This window comes from Neovison vison, chromosome 4, assembly GCF_020171115.1.
Source record: "Neovison vison isolate M4711 chromosome 4, ASM_NN_V1, whole genome shotgun sequence".
NCBI classification, from domain to species: domain Eukaryota; kingdom Metazoa; phylum Chordata; class Mammalia; order Carnivora; family Mustelidae; genus Neogale; species Neogale vison.
Window position 1 is genome coordinate 92,596,563 of NC_058094.1, and position 19,835 is coordinate 92,616,397.

Here is a 19,835-nt window from a genome sequence, read left to right on the forward strand (position 1 = left end):
GTCTGAAGACTTTGGTGCCAGAGTCCTTAACCACATAACTTCCAGGATGGGGCCGCCAGAAACACACTACATCACTGGGCTTGCTCTCTGGAGGAAACACTGCCATCTCAGTTGGCCAAACCCTCCAGATTAGGAGAAACATGCAAGGCCCCTGAGTCCACCCCAGTTTCATAGGCCGCTCTGGAAAAATTGCACAGTCTGACACAGCCTCAGCACCTACCTCCAGGAAGACACACATGTCAAAGGCCCTGAGTCTGAAGGTTGAACATGACATGCCCCTACAACCTCATCAGAACCCTAGCCTAGGTATTCAGGCCTCTGTGCCCAGAGACCTGTTCTGGAAATTCAACATATGATCCAACATGTGGTCTCTGAGCCATACAAGAGAACCCCTCCTGTCCCAAGAAGGAAACCTGGCTCTTGGGAACTGGGTTTAACCCTCAGGTAGGAGAATCCTGCATGGCCGCCGACACACCACAATATTCTAAGGTCTCCCATGACACCAAGCAGCATTGGGACTCATTACAGTGAGAACATCCCTCAACTTAGATCACTTGGAAATTGCAACCAGAACCAGTGGATCAAGCCTGCCTTTTCCTCGGCTGCAATGGTAATGCAAGAAAGGCTTCCCAGGCCTCCATTAGGAGAGCTCTGCTATCGAATCTTTCCATATGGGGGATCCTGGAGACCTCTAAGCAGACTTCCCCTGTCCCACAATAGGACACCTTGCTGTTTGGAGCAGCTCACAAGGTCCTGCTTGGGAAAACCTCCAAGAATTCTTGAGGCCACTCCACAATTCTTTGACCATCATGGATAAAAACTCCAGTGTGAGCAGACATCTTACCCTCACCCATACTCAGGTGCTGGGGATTTCAAAACAACCACTGCACATTGGAATGGACATGTGCTCGGCACTGAGCTAATCCATGGCATGTGTTTCCAGACTTCTGTCCTCACACTCCTCGCCTGCAAACCCTCCATACTGGGAATTCTGGAGCCACAACGCAGCCTTCTGCCTGCCCACCAGAAAGACGAAGTGCCCTATGGGTCTTCACAGAAACAGACATGAGGATCCTCCTGCACGGCCCTCAACTGCACCCCAATATTATAGGCCAACTTCTGCACAAATGCTCTGTCTGACACAGCCCAATCCCTGACCTCCTGTCAGCCACCCAGATAGTGGGCCCCATATCCTGCAGGTGGGTCCAGCTTTGGCTCGAGGCCATCATATAGAACCAACATGGGTATTCAGGTATCGGTCACAGACTTAGCTCAAATTCCTTCCCATAGGAGACCCTGAAACACAAAAGAGTACTCCTCCTTCACCATGGCCAGAAAACTGAATGTTGATATGGCTGACCAACCCTCAGAGTGGTAGCCAAGTTCATGGCCCATGAGACCACGCCCACACAGGGTGGGCAGCTAGGCACAAACAGGCATTGTGACCCTCAGAATGAGACCCCTTTCCAAAGATCCCACTTGGAAGCTGGACCAGGATCCCACAGAGAGGGCCTTTCATGCCCCTAGGCCCAAAACCGAAGCCTTTCTTGGGTTTTCCAAGTGTCTGGACCCAGAACCCATCTCTGGAATCCCTGTTTGGACAGGACCTCTGAGATGGAAAACAGCGTTTTTCTCTTCCCCACAAAGACATCAAACTCTTGGGTGCCAAGCAGAATCCCAAGAGTGGAAGAATATCCCATGGGCCAAGGAGGTCACCCCTCCATTTTGTGGCCATCCTAGACACATAATCAAGACAGAAAAGCCTGTGCTCCTCCCTCCCAACCTCCTGAAATTCAAATCCCGAGGAGCTTCCCTCAGGGCCTAGAGATCGGGACAGCCATCATCTCGCTCCTAACTATTACCCGAGTTTGTGTCTGATGTCTTTGGTCCCAAAGTCCTGACCGACATGCCCTCTTGTATGGGGCTTCCAGAACCACATGATATCACTGGGCCTGCTTTCCCGAGGAAACTCTGCCCATCTCAGTTTCCCAAAATGTCCAGATTAGGAGAAAACTGCAAGGCCCCTGAGTCCACCCCAAATTCATAGGCCTCTCTGAAAAAAATGCACAGCCTGACACAACCTCATCACCTACCTCCAGGATGACACACGGGTCAATGGCACTGAGTCTGAAGATTGAACCTGCCATGCCCCTACAACCTCATCAGAACCGTAGCTTAGTTTTTGAAGCCTCTCACCCCAGAGGCCTATTCTGGAAATTCAACATATGGTCCAACCTGTGGTCCGTGAGCCATACAAGAGAACACCTCCTGTCCCGAGAAGGAAACCTGGGTACTGGGTCTAATCCTCAGGGTAGAGAATCCTGCATGGCCCAAGAGCCACCACTACATTCTAAAGTCTCCCTGGACACCAAGCAGCATTGGGACCCGTTAGACTGAGAACTTCCGTCAATGCAGATCACTTGGAACTTGGAATCAGTGTCATTGGATCAAGCCTGCCCTGTTCCTCAGCTGCATTGGTAATGCAAGATGGAGGCTCTCCAGGCCTCCATTCAGTGAGCTCTGCTATCGAATCTTCCATATGGGGAAACCTGGAGCCCTGTAGGCGGACTTCTCCTGTCCTGCAGTAGGACACCTTGATCTTTGGAGGACACAAGCTAAAGCTTGGAAAAACCTCCAAGAATTCTTGAGGCCACCGCACCATTCGTTGGCCATCATGGATAAAAACTCCAGTGTGAGCAGACATCTGACCTCGCCCAGGTACTGGAGATCTCGAAACACCTGCTGTACATTGGAACAGACATGTGCTCAGCACTGAGCTTAAACATAGCTTGTGTTTTCAGACTTCTTTCTTCACACTCCTTGCCTACAAACCCTCCATCTTGAGTATTCTGGAGCCATAATGCAGCCATGTGACTGCTCACCAGAAAGAAGAAGTGCCCTAAGGGTCTGCGCAGAAACCACACATGAGGATCCAGTTGCACAGCTCTCAACAGCACCCCAATATCATAGGCCGCCCTCTGCTCGAATTCTCTGTCTGACACAGCTCGAGCCCGACCTCCTGTCAGCCACCCAGACAGTGGGCCCCACTTCCTGCAGGTGGGTCCTGCCTTGGCCTGAGGACCTCATCTCGAAGCAATCTGGGTATTCAGGTACCTGACCCAGAACTTAGGTCAAATTCCTGCCCATGGAGGACCCTGAAACAAACAAACAAAAAAAATGTACACCTCCTTCCCCATGGCAGGAAAACTGAATGTTGAGATGGCTGTCCAACCCTGAGTGGGATCCAAGTGCATGGTTCTTGAGACCACGCCCAATAAGCATGGGCATCTGGGCACAAACAGGCATTGTGACCCTCAGCCTGAGACCCATTTCCAGCAAGCCCCCTCGGGAGCTGTACCAGGTGAACAAAAAGTGAGCCTGTCATGCTCCTAGGCCCAAATCTTAAGCCTTGTTGGGGTGATCCATGCTCCCGGACCCAGAACCCATCTCTGGAATGCCTGTTTGGACGGGACCCCTGACACGAAAACCGTGCTCCCCCCATCCCCCCAAAAGACACCAAACTCTTTTGTGCCAGGCAGAATTCCCAGAGAGGTCGAATCTCACATGGACCCATGAGGCCACCCCTCCATTTCGTGGTCATCTTAGACAAACAAATCAGACAGAAAAGCCTGTGCTCCTGCCTCCCAGTCGTCCAAATTTCAAATACTGAGGAGCTGCCCTCAGGGTCTGCATATCGGGTCTGCCATCACTTCACCCCTATCTCTTACCCGATTTTGTGTCTGAAGACTTTGGACCCAAAGTTCTGACCCATATGCTCCCCAGGATAGGCCCTCCAGGACCACACAACATCACTGGGCCTGCTCTCCTGAGGAATCTCAGCCTGTCTCAGTTTCCCAAACCCACCACATTAGGAGAATCCTGCAAGGCCCCTAAGCCCACCCCAATTTCATAGGCCGCTCTGGAAAGAATGCACAGTCTGACATAGCCTCAGTACATACCTCCAGGAAGACACACAGGTCAATGGGAAGGGATGAATGGCCTAAGACCATGGAGGGTCTGATGTGCTGGGTGTGCAGCCAGCTGTCTCCGTGTCTGTTGGAAGGTCTGGGCTCAGGCAATGTAAGACAGAGCATTAGTGCTTAGGGTAACCTATGCAATTGGGGTGTTGCCGAGGGCCGAACAGGTTGATTTTCATTTGGGGTTTCTGGGCAATGTCATCGACAACGTTTTCTTCTGGGGGGCAGGTAGAGTGCTTCGTTGTATCCCCAGAATTCCCAGTCGGGAGGGCTTGTGGGCCAGGAGTGTGAGGACGGAAGTCTGAAAACACAAGCTAGGGTGAGGTTTGGATCCAAAGGCAGGGTAGGCCCACTGAATCAAGACTGAATTGAGATCTCCTGCATCTGAAGTCAGGCTGAGTATCAGACGTTGGCTGAGGCTAGAGTTTGTGTCCATGTTGTCACCTTCATGAAGCGGGGGCCTCATAAGGCCAAGGAAGTTTTCCCATGCTGAGTTTGGAGGTTGCTCCAAATCACAAGATTTCCTTCTGTTGGACAGTCGAGTCCTGTTGGATGGCACCAGGACGTCCCATATTGCAGGACTGGAGAGCAGGGTTCGAAGGATGGATCCCTGTACAGCATGCCTCGCATTCCCATTGGCCATTAGCGACAAGACATGTTTGATCTGCTGGCTATGGGGCAAGCTACCCAGGGGCCTGATTTGAAATGGACTCTTCTGGGGATGCGTAATAATGTGGGTTTGTGTCCATGGAGACCTTGGGATGTGCTGGTGGTTCAGGGGCCCTGCACAATTCGCCTACCTGAAGGATGTGATACAGCTCCAATAAGAAAGCTCCCCATGTGGAGATGCGAGAGGTTAGGTTTGGTGCCTCAGAAAAGCCCCATATGCTGGTCTTCAAAACCAGTCCTCTGAGGAGGGACACCTGGAAACCAAAGTTAGGGCTCAGATTAGGGCCTAGGGGCCTGTCCGTTTCAATCTTCTGTCTCTGGGGACACTGTCTGAGTGTCTAAGTGGGGATAGTTGCTCAGCTGGTGTCAGACTGCCCCTCTTAGTCCAGGGCAGCCTGCACTATTGGGATGGCCTGAGGGGCCTTCGAGGTTTTTCCTAACCTGTAGGGTTGTGGTCAATGGATTGGGCACAGTTTCCGTGGAGAGGACAGTCACAGTTTTTGGTGTGGCTCCAGAGGCTCTAGCCTGGAGGTTATGTGGGTCCAGGCTGTGGCACAGAATTTTGAAAACACAAACCCGCCTTACGTGTGGCACCGAGGGTATGGCAGGCCAGATCTACCGAGCGAGAGGGGAGATCCTCGACTTATGAAATAAGTGCAAGTGGGAGGCGTTCCCTCAGGCTTTTGTCTCTGGATGTTGTGTCCAGTTTAGCCGTGGTTTGTAGGGGTAGCCTCAGGAACTATGGACGAGTATCCCTATCTGGGGATTTGGCCCAGCTCCCAAGAGTTTGGGGTCATTTTGTGGGAAGGGAGGAGTCCTGTTGTCTGGCTCAGGTGTCTTTCCAAGAGAGGGATTCCAGAGCAGAACCCCAGGTACAGGCGCCTGGAAAACTTGAACTCTGGTGAGGATTGGGAGAATAGTGTCTTGGCAAGCCCCATATGCTGGCTCTTGGTCCCAGCACTGAGAGGCCTTACTTCGACATGGGTCTTTTGCTGAGGGTCACAATGCGAGTTTGTGCCCAAGTAGGCACTCAAGTTTGGGTGTGGCCTCAGGGTCCATGAAGGTTTCTCCTACCCTGAAGGTGTGACTCCATGGCAACAGCAAGCTTTACAGCCATGTGGAAAGAAGAGTTCTGATTTGTGCTTCAGGTACCCAACTGTGTGGAAATTTGATATAATGTCTACATTCAGGTGTCTGAAAATCCAGGTTGAGAATAGATGGCAGCTTAAGGCCATGGCATGTCCGATGTGCTGGGTGTGCAGCCAGCTGTCTCCTTGTCTGTCAGGAGATCTGGCCTCAGGCCGTGTCAGACAGAGCATTAGTGTCCAGGCAGCCTATCCAATTGGGGTGTGGTCAAGGCCTGAGCAGGTTGATCCTCATTTGGGGTTTCTGGAAAGCCCCATAGGGCAATGTTTTTCTTTTGGTGGAAAGGCAGAGGGTTACGTTGTGGTTCCAGAATTCCCAGTCTGGAGGGATTGTTTGCGAGGAGTGTGAGGAAGAAAGTCTGAAAACACAAGCTAGTGTTAGGCTTGGGGCCGAGGGCACGGAAGGCCCAATCTGCAGAGGCTGAATCAAGATCTCCTGCATCTGAAATCATGGTGAGTATGAGACGTTGCCTCAGGCTAGAGTTTTTGTCCATGATGGCCCCTTCCTGAAGGGGGTGGGGGCTTCATGAGGCCAGGGAGGTTTCCCTACGATGGGAGTTGTGAGCTACTCCAAAGCTTAAGGTTTCCTTCTGCAGGACAGTCGAGTCCTATTGAATGGTTCCAGGATGCCTCATTCAGAAAGACTCGAGATCAGGGGTCTAAGCATGGATGCTTGGAAACGTCACCTCACATTCCCACTGTTTGGTCGGGACAAGGCAGGCTCAAGCGGGCTTTTGGGCCAGCTACCCAAAGGGCTGAGTTGAAACGGACTCTCCAGAGGATGGCTCATAATGTGTGTTGATGGCCATGGAGACCTTGGAATGTGATGGTGGATCAGGGACTCTGCAGGATTCTCCAACAGGAAGGGTTTGACACATCTCCAACAAGGAAGCTTCCTATGTTGAGACGAGAGGTGTTCTGTTTGGTGGCTCAAGAAAGCCCCATATGCTGGTCTTCGAACACAGGTCTCTGAGGAGTGACACCTAGAAACCAAAGCAAGAGTTCAGATTAGGGCCTAGGAGCCTGTCCGGTACAATCTTCTGTCTCTGTGGACATCTGTCTGCATGTCTGCATGGTGGTAGTGGCTCAGCTTGTGTGAGAATGCCCCTGTTGTCTAGGGCAGCATACAGTAGTGGGATATCCTCGGGGGCCTTAAGGTTTCTCCTATTCTGTAGGGTTGTGGCCAATGGAATGGGCACAGTTTCCTAGGAGAGAGCAGGCACAGTCTTGTGGTATGGTTCGAGAGGACCCAACCTGGAGGCTATGTTTGCCAGGGTGTGGAGACAGATGTCTGAAAACACAAATTTGGCTTTGTGGCCAAGGTTATGGCAGGCCTGATCTCCAGTCCGTGAGGGGAGCTCTTCTGGATGTGAAAGGAGGGAAAGTGGGAGGCGGTTGCTCAGGCTTTTGTCTCTGTGTGTTGTGTCCACAATGGCCATTTAATGTAGGGGTGGCCTCATGGGCAGAGGAAGAGTCTCCCTCGATGGGGATTGGCTAAGCTCCCAAGTGTTTGGGGCCATTCTGTAGGAAGGGAAGAGTACTGTTTTCTGCCACAGGTGTCCCCCCAGTAGAGGGATTCTAGAGCAGAGCAGTGGGTACTGACAACTGGAATACTCGCCATGTGGTTAGACCTGGGTGCCTATGGGCATGGCAAGCCCCATATGCGGGCTCTTGGTCCAGCCACTGAGAGGCATTAATTGAGTAAGGGACATGCTGAGGGTCCCAATGCGTGTTTGTGCCCAAGCCGGCCCTCAAGCATGGGCGTGGCCTCAGGGGCCATGCAAGTTTCTCCTACACTGAATGTTTGACTCACTGCCAACAGCAAGGTTTCTTGCCATCGGGAAGGAGGAGTTCGGACTTGTGTGTCAGGTTCCCCCCTGTGCAGAGATTGGAGATAAGATCTACGTTCCGATGAATGAAAACCCAGGTTGGGAAGGGATGATGGCCTAGGCCGTGGCAAGTCCAATGTGCTGGGTGTACAGCCAGCTGTCTCGGTGTCTGTTGGAAGGTCTGGTCTCAGGCTATGTAAGACAGAGCATTAGTGCTTAGGGTAGCCTATGCAATTGGGGTGTGGCCGAGGGCTGAGCAGTTTGATCCTCATTTGGGGTTTCTGGGCAACGGTATAGACAATGTTTTTCTTCTGGGGGGCAGGTAGAGTGCTTCATTGTGGCCCCAGAATTCCCAATCGGGAGGGCTTGTGGGCCAGGAGTGTGAGGACTGAAGTCTCAAAACGCAAACTAGGGTTAGGTTTGGGGCCAAGGGCAGGGCAGGCCCACTCTGCAGAGACTGAATCGAAATCTCTTGCATCTGGATTCAGAGTGATGATCAGACATTGGATGATGCTGGGGTTTGTGTACATGATGGCCCCTTCATGAAGCAGGGGCTTCATGAGGCCAAGGCAGTTTTCCCACACTGAGTTGGTGAGTTGCTCCAAAATACAAGGTTTCCTTTTGCAGGACAGTTGAGTACTTTTGGATGGCTAAAAGGACGTCCCATACGGAAGGACTGGAGAGCAGTGTTTGAAGGATGGATGCCTGTACAGCATGCCTCGCATTCCCATTGTCTGTTTGTGACAAGACATGTTTGATCTGTTGGCTGTGGGGCATGCTACCCAGGGTGCTGAGTTGAAATGGACTCTCCTGATGATAGGACATAATGTGGGTTTGTGTCCATGGAGACCTTAGAATGTGCTGGTTTTTCAGGGGCCCTACAGTATTCGCCTACCTGAAGGGTTTGATAAATCTCAAATAAGAACGCTCTCCATGCGGAGATGAGAGAGGTTCTGTTTGGTGCCTCAGGAAAGCCCCACATGCTGTTCTTCGAACCCAGGCCTCTTAGGAGTGACACCTGGAAACCAAAGGAAGTGTTCAGATTATGCCTAAGGGCGTGTCCAGTTCAATCTTTTGTCTCTGCGGACATCTGTCTGCATTTCTGCATGGATGTAGTTGCTCAGCTTGTGTCAGAATGTCCCTGTTTGTTCAGGGTGGCTTACAGTAGTGGGATGTCCCTAGGGATCTTCCGGTTCAATCATTTTCTATGTGAATATCTGTCTATAGGTCTGAGTGGAGGTATTTGCTCAGCTGTTGTCAGATCGCCCCTGTTTGTCCTGGGCGGTCTACACTATTGGGATCGCAACGGTGACTTCGTAGGTTTCTCTTAATTTGCAAGGTTAAGGTCAATAGAATGGGCAGAATTCTTTTGGAAAGGGAAGGCACAGTTTTGAGGAGTAACTCCAAGGGCCCAAGTGAGGAGCGTGTGTGGGTCAGGGCAGTGGGGAAAGAAGTCTGAAAACACAAACTCGGCTAGGTTGGGGGACGTCGGTATGACAGGACTGATGTACAGACCGTGAGGAGAACTCTTTGGGATATGAAGAAAAAGCGAGTGTGAGGCGCTTGATCAGGCTTTTGTCTCTGGACTTTGTGTCAACGATGGCCGTGGAATGTCGGGGAGGCCTCATGGTCCATGGATGAGTCCCTCTCTGTGTATTTGGCATGTTCCCAAGTGTTTTGGGTCAGTCTGTGGGATGGGATGAGTCATTTCTGTTTTGTTACCTTAGGTGTCCCACCAAAAGAGGGATCCCAGAGCAGAACCCTGGTGAGCGGCGACTGGACAACCTGACCTCTGGTTAAATATTGGGGCCTAGGGGGATGGCAAGTCCAATATGCCATCTCTTGGTCCACCCTCTGAATGGCCTTACATGAAGACAGGCCTCACGCTGAGGGTCCCAATGCGTGCTTGTGCCCTTGCAGCACTCTAGCAACCGAGCCTCAGGAAAACCCCATATGCTGATATTGGAAACCAGGCCTCTGAGGAGAGATACCTGGAAACCAAAGCAATGGATCTGATTAGGACCTAGGAGTCTGTCCGGTTCAATCTTCTTCCTTAGGGACATCCATCTATGGCATGAATGGAGGTAGATGCTCAGCTGTTGTCAGACTGCCCTTGTTTGTCGCAGGTGGTTGACACAATTGGGATGGCCTCGGGGACTTTGGATTTTTCTCCTAAATTGTACGATTGTGAAAAATGGAATGGGAAGAATTCCCATGGAGTGGGAAGGCACAGAACTGATGTATGGCTCCAGGGGCCTCAGTCTGGAGGGTGTGTGAGCCAGGACTGTGGGGACTGAAGTCTAAAAACACAAACTTGGCTTAGGTTTGGGGACGTAGCTATGGCAGGCCCGATCTACAGACCGTGGCTAGAACTTTTTGGGATATGAAGAAAGAGCGAGTGTGAGGCACTTGCTCAGGCTTTTGTCTCTGGATTTTGTGTCAATGATGGCCATGGAATGTTGGGAAGGCCTCATGCGCCATGGACGAGTCTTCCTCTCTGTGGATTTGGCCTGATCCCAATTGTTTTGGGTCAATCTGTGGGATGGGAGGAGTCCTTTCAGTGTTGTTACCTCAGGTGTCCCACCAAAAGAGGGATTCCAGAGCAGAGCCCTGGGGAAGGGTGACTGGACAGCCAGAAATCTGGTTAAAAAATATGGGCCTAGGGGCATGGCAAGCCCAATATTCCATCTAATGGTCCAGCCACTGAGAGGCCTTCCTTGAGGACAGAACTCATGCTGAGGGTCACAATGTGTCTTTATGTCCTCGTGGCACTCAAGCATGGGCGGGGACTCATGGTGCATGCTGTTTTCTCCTACACTAAATGTTGGACAGCATGCCAACCACATGTATTCTTGCCAAGGGGAAGTAGTAGTTCTGATTTCTGCATCTCATTCACCCCTGGGCAGTGATTAGAGATAAGGTCTAGGTTGTGAAGTCTGAAAACCGAAGATGGGAAGAGATGATGACTTAAGGCCATATAGGGTCCGATGTGCTCAGTGTGGAGCCAGATGTCTGAGTGTTGTTCAGGAGGTTCAGGCTCAGGCTTTGTCAGAGTGGGCATTAGTGTCCAGGGTAGATTGTATAATTGGGGTACAGTCAAGTGCCGTGCAGGTTGATCCTCATTTGGCGTTTCTAGGTAGCCCCAAGAGCAACGTTTTCCTTCTGGAGGGCAGGCAGAGTGCTGCATTGTGGCTCTGGGATTCCCAAACTGGATGCCTTGTGGGTGAGGAGTGTGAGGACAGGTCTGAGAACACATGTTAGGCATAGGTTTTGGGGCGAGGGCATGGCAGGCACCCTTTGCAGATCTTAATCGGGATTTTGTGCATCTGAAGTCAAGGCGAGGTTCAGACCTAGGCTCAGGTTGGAGTTTCTGTCCATTATGGCCCCTTCATGAAGGGGACAGCATCTCGAGGCCATGGAGGTTTACCCACGATGGGAGTTGTGAAATGCTCCAAACGGCAAGGATTCCTTCTGATCGAAAATTGAGACCTGTTGGATTGCTCCAGGACGTCCCATATGGAATGACGCAAAGCCTGCTGGCTCTGGGCGAGCAACCGAGTGGGCTGAGTTGAAATGGACTCACATGCGTATGGGTCCTAATGTGGGTTTGTGTCCATGGAGACCTTGGAATGGGGTGGTGGCACCAGCACCCTGAAGGATCCTCATAACCGGAGATTTTGAGACAGCTCCAAAGAGCAAGTTTCCCAAGAGGAGGCAATATTTCTTCTAATTGGTGACTCAGTAAACCCACATATGGTGTTATTAGAAACCAGGCCTCTGAGGAGAGATACCTGGAAACCACAGCAATGGATCCAGTTAGGGCCTAGGGGCCTGTCTGGTTCAGTCTTCTCTCTGGAGACATCTGTCTATGGTATGAGAGCATATATTTGCTCAGCTTGTCTCAGACACCCTTGTTTGTATTAGGATGGCCTCGGGGACTTTGGAGGTTTCTCCTAATTTATACGATGATTGAACAATGGAAGGGGCAGAATTCTGGTGGAGTAGGCAGGCACAGACCTTATGTGTGGCTCCAGGGGCCCCATCCTGGAGGGTGTGTGGGCCAGGACTGTGAGGAAAAATGTCTGAAAACACAAAATCAGCTTAGGTTTGGGGACGTAGGTATGACAGGTCCGATCTACAGACCATGAGGAGAACTCTTCAGGATTCAAAGAAAGGGCGAGTGTGAGGCTCTTGGTCAGGCTTTTGTCTCTGGATTTTGTGTCAACGATGGCTGTGGAATGTCAGAGAGGCCTCAGGGGCCATAGACGAGTCTTCCTCTCTGTGGATTTGGTCTGATCCCAATTGTTTTGGGTCAATCTGTGGAATGGGAGGAGTCCTTTCAGTGTTGTTAACTCAGGTGTCCCTCCAATAGAGGGATTCCAGAACAGAGCCCTGAGGAGGAGTGACTGGACAACCAGAAATCTGGTTAAAAATATGGGCCTAGGGCATGGCAAGTCCAATATGCCTTCTAATGGTCCAGCCACTGAGAGGCCTTCCTTGAGGACAGAACTACGGTGAAGGTCACAATGCGTGTTTATGCCCTTGTGGCGCTCAAGCATGGGTGGGGAATCATGGTGCACACTGGTTTCTCCTACTCTGAACGTGGGACAATATGCCAACCACATGTATTTTTGCCATGGGGAAGTAGTAGTTCTGATTTCTGCATCTCAGTCACCCCTGGGCAGTGATTGGAGATAAGGTCTAGGTTGCGAAGTCTGAAAACCGAGATTGGGGAGAGATGACGACCTAAGGACATGTCAGGTCCAATGTGCTCAGTGTGGAATCACCTGTCTGGATTTTGGTCGGGAGGTTCAGGCTCAGGCTGTGTCTGACAGGGCACTCAGCCGAGGGTAGATTGTAATTAGGGTACAGTCGAGTGCCGTGCAGTTTGATTCTCATTTGGCATTTGTGGGTAGCCCCAATTGCAACGTTTTTCTTCTAGAGGGCAGGCAGAGTGCTGCCTTGTGGCTCCGGAATTCCCAAACTGGATGCCTTGTCAGTGAGGAGTATGAGGACGGAAGTCTTAGAACACATGTTATTCATAGGTTTCGGGATGAGGGCATGGCAGGAACCCTCTGCAGATCTGAATCAGTATTTCGTGCATCTGAAGTCAGGGCTAGGTTCAGACTTGGCTCAGGTTGGAGTTTCTGTCCATTATGGCCCCTTCATGAAGGGGGCATCATCTCAAGGCCATGGAGGTTTACCCGCGATCAGAATTGTGAGATGCTCCAAACCGCAAGGATTCCTTTTGATCGACAATTGAGACCTGTTGGATTGCTCCAGGATATCCCATACGGAATGACGCCAGAGCAGGGATCTAAGGATGGATGCCTTGGCAGCCCGCCTCGCATTCTAATTGTCTCCTAGGAAATAGACAAGTTTGATATGCTGGCTCTGGGGAGCAACAGAGGGGGCTGAATTGAAATGGACTCCCCTGTAGATGGGTCCTAATGTGGGTTTGTGTCCATGGACACCTTGGAATGGGGCGGTGGCACCAGGGCCCTGAAGGCTTCTCCTAAACGTAGGTTTTGAGACATCTCCAAAGGACAAGTTTCCCATGTGAAGACGAGATATGTTCTGATTGGTGCCTCAGGAAACCCCCATATGCTGATATTGGAAGCCAGTTCTCTGAGCAGAGATACCTGAAAACCAAAGCAATGGATTCGATTAGGGCCTAGGGGCCTGTCCGTTTCAATTTGCTTCTCTGGGGATATCCATCTATGGTATGAGTGGAGGTAGATGCTCAGCTGGTGCCAGATTGCCCTTGTTTGACCCGGGAGGCCTACACTTTTGGGTTGGCCTCGGGGACTTTGAAGGTTTATCCTATTTGTAGGGTTGTGGCCAATGGAATGGGCAGAATTTCCATGGAGTGGACAGGCACAGACCTGATGTGTGGCTCCAGGGGCCCCAGCCTGGAGAGTGTGTGGGCCAGGACTGTGGGGACAGAAGTCTGAAAACACAATCTCGGTTTAGGTTTGTCACCTAGGTATGGCAAGCCCGATCTACAGACCGTGAGGAGAACTCTTCATGATATGAAGAAAGAGCAAGTGTGACGCGCTTGCTCAGGCTTTTATTTCTGGATTTTGTGTCAACTATGGCCGTGGAATGTCGGGGATGCCTCATTCGCCATGGACGAGTCTTTCTCTCTGTGGATTTTGCCCGATCTCAATTGTTTTGTGTTAATCTGTGGGATGGGAGGAGTCCTTTCAGTTTTGTTACCTCAGGCACCCCACCAAAAGAGGGATTCCAAAGCAGAGCCCTAGAGAGTGGTGAATGGACAACCCGAACTATGGTTAAAATTGGGGCCTAGGGGCATGGCAAGCCCAATATACCGTCTCTTGGTCCAGCCACTGAGTGGCCTTTCTTGAGGACTGGGCTCATCCTGAGGGTCACAATGCGTGTTTGTGACCAAACTGGCCCTCAAGCATGGGCGGGGCCTCTTGGGCCACACTGGTTTCAACTATACTGAATGTTGGACAACATGCCAAACACAAGGTTTCTTACATGGGGAAGGAGTTCTGATTTCTGCATCATGATCAACCCTGGGCAGTGATTGGAGATAAGGTCTAGGTTCTCAAACCTGAAAGCCTAGGTTGGGAAGAGATGACGACCTAAGGCCATGGCAGGTTCGATGTGCTCAGTGTGCAGCCAGCTGGCTGGGAGTGGGTCGGGAGGTCCTGGCTCGGGCTGTGTCAGAAAGGGCATTAGTGCCCAGGGAACCCTGTATAATTTGGGTGCAGTCAAGTGGCCTGCAGGTTGATCCTCATTTGGGGTTTCTGGGCAGCCCCAGAGGGCAATGTTTTTCTTTTGGAGGGCAACAGAGTGCTACATTGTAGTTTGGAATTGCCAAACTGGAGGGCTGTTGGGCCAGGAGTGGGAGGACGGAAGACTGAGAACACAAGCTAGGCTTAGGTTTCTGGGGGAGGGCACGGCAGGCATATTCTGCAGAGCTGAATTGAATTATCTTGCATCTGAAGTCAGGCCAAGGATCTGACGATCGCTCAGTTTAAAGTTCCTGTCCCTCATGGCCCCTTCATGAAGGGGGTGATCATGAGGCCATAGAGGTTTTCCACGATGGGAGTTGTGAGATGCTCCAAACTGCAAACATTCTTCTGCAGGACAATTGAGACCTGTTGGTTGCATCCAGGTCTTCCGATACAGAACGATTCCGAGCAGGGTTCTAAGGATGGATGGCTGGGCCACCCACCACTCATTCCAATTGTCTCCTAGTGACAAGACATTTTAGATCTGATGGATCTGGGGGAGCAACTGAGGGGGCTGAGTTGAAATGGACTCTCATGCAGATGGGTCCTAATGTGGGTTTGTGTCCATGGAGACCTTGGAATGAGGTGGTGAAACTGGGGCCCTAATGGTTCTCCTAACCAGAGGCTTTGACACAGCTCCAATGCACAAGTTTCCCATGTGGAGACGAGATTTCTTCTGATGGGTGCCTCAAGAAACAGCCATATGCTGGTATTTGAATCCAGGCCTCTGAGAAGAGATGCCTGGAAACCAAAACAATGGAGCTGGTTAGGGCCTAGGGGTCTGTTAGTTCCAATTTACCTCTGGGGACATCTGTCTACAGGTCAGAGTGCAGGTAGGTGCTCAGATGGGCTCAGATTGCCCCTGTTTGTCCTGGGAAGCCAACACTATTGGGATGGCCTCGGGTACTTTGGAGGTTTGTCCTATTTGTAGGGTTGTGGCCAATGGAATGGGAAGAATTCCCTTGGAGAGGGCAGGAACAGTCCTCATGTTTAGCTCCAGGTGCCTGAGGCTGTACGGTGTGTGGGCCAGGGCTGTAGGGACAGTTGTCTGAAAACACAAACTCGGCTTAGGTTTCGGGTCGTAGGTATGGCAGGACTGATCTACAGACTGTGAGGAGAACTCTTTGGGATATGAACAAAGGGCGAGTGTGAGGCACTTGCTCAGGCTTTTGTCTCTGGATATGTGTCACCGATGTCCATGGAATGTCTGTATGGCCTCATGGGCAATGGACGATTCTTCCTCTCTGGGGATTTGACCCAATCCCAAGAGTTTGGGGTCATTCTGTGGGATGGGAGGAGTCCGTTTTGTTTTTTACCTCAGGTGTCCCACCAAAAGAGGAATTCCAGAGCAAATCCATGGTGAGAGGCGACTGGACAACCAGAAATCTGGTTAAAAATTGGGGACAACCAGAAATCTGGTTAAAAATATGGCAAGCCCAATATGCCTTCTAATGGTCCAGCCACTGAGAGGCCTTCCTTGAGGACAGATCTCACACTGAGGGTCACAATGCGTGTTTATACCATCGTGGCGCTCAAGCATGGGCAGGGACTCATGGTGCATGCTGGTTTCTCCTACACTGAAATTGGGACAACATGCCAACCACATGTATTCTTGCCATGAGGAAGTAGTAGCTCTGATTTCTGCATCTCATTCACCCCTGGGCAGTGATTGGAGATAAGGTCTAGTTTGTTAAGTCTGAAAACCGAGGCTGGGAAGAGATGACGACCTAAGGCCATGCCGGGTCCGATGTGTTCAGTGTGCTCAACGATGGCTGTGGATTGTCGGGGAGACTTCATGGTCCATGGACGATGCTCCCTCTCTGTGTATTTGGCCCGTTCCCATGAGTTTTGGGTTAGTCTGTGGGATGGGATGAGTCATTTCCATTTTGTTAACTCAGGTGTCCCACCAAAAGAGTGATTCCAGAGCAGAGCCCTGGGGAGGTGAGAATGGACAACCCGACCTCTCATTAAAGATTGGGGCCTATGGGGATGGCAAGTGCAATATTCCATATCTTGGTCCAGCCACTGAAAGGCCTTACTTGAGGACAGGTCTCACGCTGAGGGTCCCAATGTGTGTTTGTGCCCTCGCGGCACTCAAGCATGGGCTGGTCCTCATGAGCCACGCTGGGTTCTCCTACACTGAGTGGTGGACAACATGCCAACCACAAGGTTTCTTGCCATGGGTAAGGAGGAGTTCTGATTTCTGCATCACGTTCACCCCTGGGCCTGGATTGGAGTTAAGGTCTAGCTTCTGAAGCTTGAAGGCTAGGCTGGAAGAGATGACAACCTAAAGCCTTGGCGGGTCCAATGTGCTCAGTGTGCGGCCATCTGTCTAGGTGTCGGTTGGGAGTGTCGGGCCCAGGCTGTGTCAGACGGGGCACTAGTGCCCAAGGTAGGCTGTATAAATGGGGTATAGTCGAGTGGCGTGCAGGTTAATAATCATTTTGGATTTCTGGGTAGCCCCATAGGGCAAAGGTTTTCTTCTGGAGGGCAGGTAGAGTGCTGCACTGTGGCTCTGGAATTCCAAACTGGAGGGCCTGTAGGCCAGGAGTATGAGGATGAAAGTCTGAGAACACAAGAGAGGCTTAGGTTTTGGGGCGGGGGCACGGCAGGCACACTCTGCAGAGATGAATTGAGATCCCGTGCATCTGAAGTCATGGTGAGGATCAGACATTGGCTCCGTTTGGTGTTTCTGTCCATGATGGCCCTTTCATGAAGGGGATGCGCCAACACGAGGCCATGGAGTTTTTCCCTCAATGGGTGTTTTGAGATCCTCCAAACTGCCAGGATTCCTTCTGTGGGATAATTGAAACTTCTTGGAGGGCTCCAGGATGCCCCATATGGAATAAATCCAGAGCTCTGTTCTAAGGATGTATGCATGCGCAGCCCGCCTCACATTCCAATTGTCTCCTAGTGACTAGACAGGTTCGGTTGTTTGGCTCTTGTAGAGAAAGTGAGGGGGTTGAGTTGAAATGGACTCTCATGCAAATGGTTCTTAATGTGGGTTTGTGTCCATGCAAACCTTTGAATGGGGCAGTGGCACCGAGGCCCTGAAGGATTCTCCTAACTGAAGAGTTTGAGACAGCTCCAAAGAGGAAATTTTCCATGTGGAGATGAGATATGTTCTGAAAGGTGCCTCAGGAACCCTGATAAGCTGGTAGTGCAAACCAGAACTCTGAGGAGAAATGCCTGGAAACCAAAGCAATGGATCCTATTAAGATAGCTCTGGGATCAAAGTCTTTACTGAGAAACTCGGGTTGTAAGGGCCTAATTGGTCAGAGGGAGTCATTTTGTGTTTATTTAGTGAACTTAGATTGACCCTATGCAGTAAGCTTAGATTGACCCCGCCCTTCCCAAAGTAACTTACTTGCAAAGCCTAGATACAAGGGCGGTTCAGGCCAAGTGAAGACATCCAATCAGTGGGGCACACATATATCTACTAGGGTAAATTGAAATACAATTGGGCACCCATGTGTTACCTACCATTTTTATTTCTATGTGTGGTGATTTAGCGTGACTGTGCAGTGTTCTCTGTGTATTGCAATCTCATTGGCCACGTGTGTGTAGCCTGACTAAATACCTCTATAAAAGTTAGTCTGTGAGGCTGGGAGGGGTCGCCTTTTTGCAAGAGACGGCCCTGACCAGTCAGTTTGATTCTCAATGCTGGCGCGAAATAAAGCTTTGCTTGACCTTTGCTTTGTATCAGTCTCGCTCCTTTGATTATGGACCCTAACATTGGAGGGGACACCCGGATTCAAATGACAAGAACTGAGCCAGCATTGGAACTTTGGGGAAAAGAACAGGGCTCTGAGGACAGATGCCTGAAAAGCTATTCTAGGTTTCCAATGAGGTCCTAGGGGCATGTCAGTTTCAATATTCTGACTCAGGACCATTGATTTGGGTGTCTTCCTGGACGGAGGTGATCAGGGTGCTTCAGACTGGGCTTTTGCATCCAGAGCTGCCTCCCATATTAGGGTGAGCTCAGGGGCCCTTCGGGTTTATCCTAATCTAGAGAGTTTGGGCAACTGTGACGGTAACAGTTTCCTTGGGGATGGCAGGCACAGTCCTGTGCTATGGCTCCAGAGAACCCATTCTGAAGGACATGTGAGCCATGGTTTTGGGAGAGAAGTCTGCAAACGCAAATCGGATTATGGTTAGTGGCAAGGTGATCGCAGGCCCAATGCGTAAACCTGAAGGGCAGCTCATCAGGAAATGTAATCATGGTGACTAGAAGGCGGTAGCACAGACTTTTCTATCTGGATTGTGTGTCTAGGATGGTTTCGGAATGCATGTGTGTTCTCATGGTTCCATGGGAGATTTTTTCCTCTCTAAGGACCCTGGCAGCTTCCCATAGTTTGTGGCTTTTTCAGGTAAGGGAAGAGTGCTGTTTTCCATCTTAGGCATGCCCCAAAACATCCATTCCAGAGTCAGGCTCTGGGTCTGGGCACTGGAAAATCCCATGAAGTATTATGGTTTAGGCCTAGGTGCATACCAGGCCTGCAATGCGGGATCCTGGTGGTGTAACTGAGAGGGCTTGTTTGAAAGCATGCTCATGCTGAGTGTCACAATGCCTGTTTTTGCCCAGGTCTGCCCTCAGTAGTGAGTGTGGTCTCATTGGCCATGTAACTGGCTCCGACTCTGAGTGTTGGACACCAATCTCAACAGACAGGTTCCTGCCATCTGGAAGAAGGAGTTCTCTATGGTGCTTAAGGTTTCCCTGTAAGGGTCTGGTTTGCCAGAGGGAGTCATTTTGTGTTTGTGTAGTGAACTTAGATTGACCCTATGCAATAAACTTAGATTGACCCCACCCTTCCCAGAGGAACTTACTTGCAAAGCCTAGATACAAGGGCGGTTCAGGCCAGGTGAAGACATCCAATCAGTGGGGCACACATATATCTATTAGGGTAAATTGAAATACAATTGGGCACCTGTGTATTACCTAGCATTTTTTTTTCTGTGTGTGGTGATTTAGCATGACTGTGCAGTGTTCTCTGTGTATTGCAATCTCATTGGCCACGTGTGTGTAGCCTGACTAAATACCTCTATAAAAGTTAGTCTGTGAGGCTGGGAGGGGTCGCTTTTTTGCAAGAGATGGCCCTGACCAGTCAGTTTGATTCTCAATGCTGGCGCGAAATAAAGCTTTGCTCGACCTTCGCTTTGTATCAGTCTCGCTCCTTTGATTATGGACCCTAACATTGGAGGGGACACCCGGATTCAAACGATTAGAACTGAGCCAGCATTGGAACTTTGGGGAAAAGCCTCCAGATGTAGGATCACGGGATCCGATCTGTCTGTCTGGTTAGAGCTCCAGGGTATGGCCCACCAGGGAGAAGATGGATGCAGCCGTGCCCCCCAGGGCTGCAGTGGATGTGGGGATGCCCCATCCCTTTGCTGGTAGATCGACGAGGGGGTTCAAGTCCCCCAGGCGGTCATGGGTTTCAAGTCCCCCAG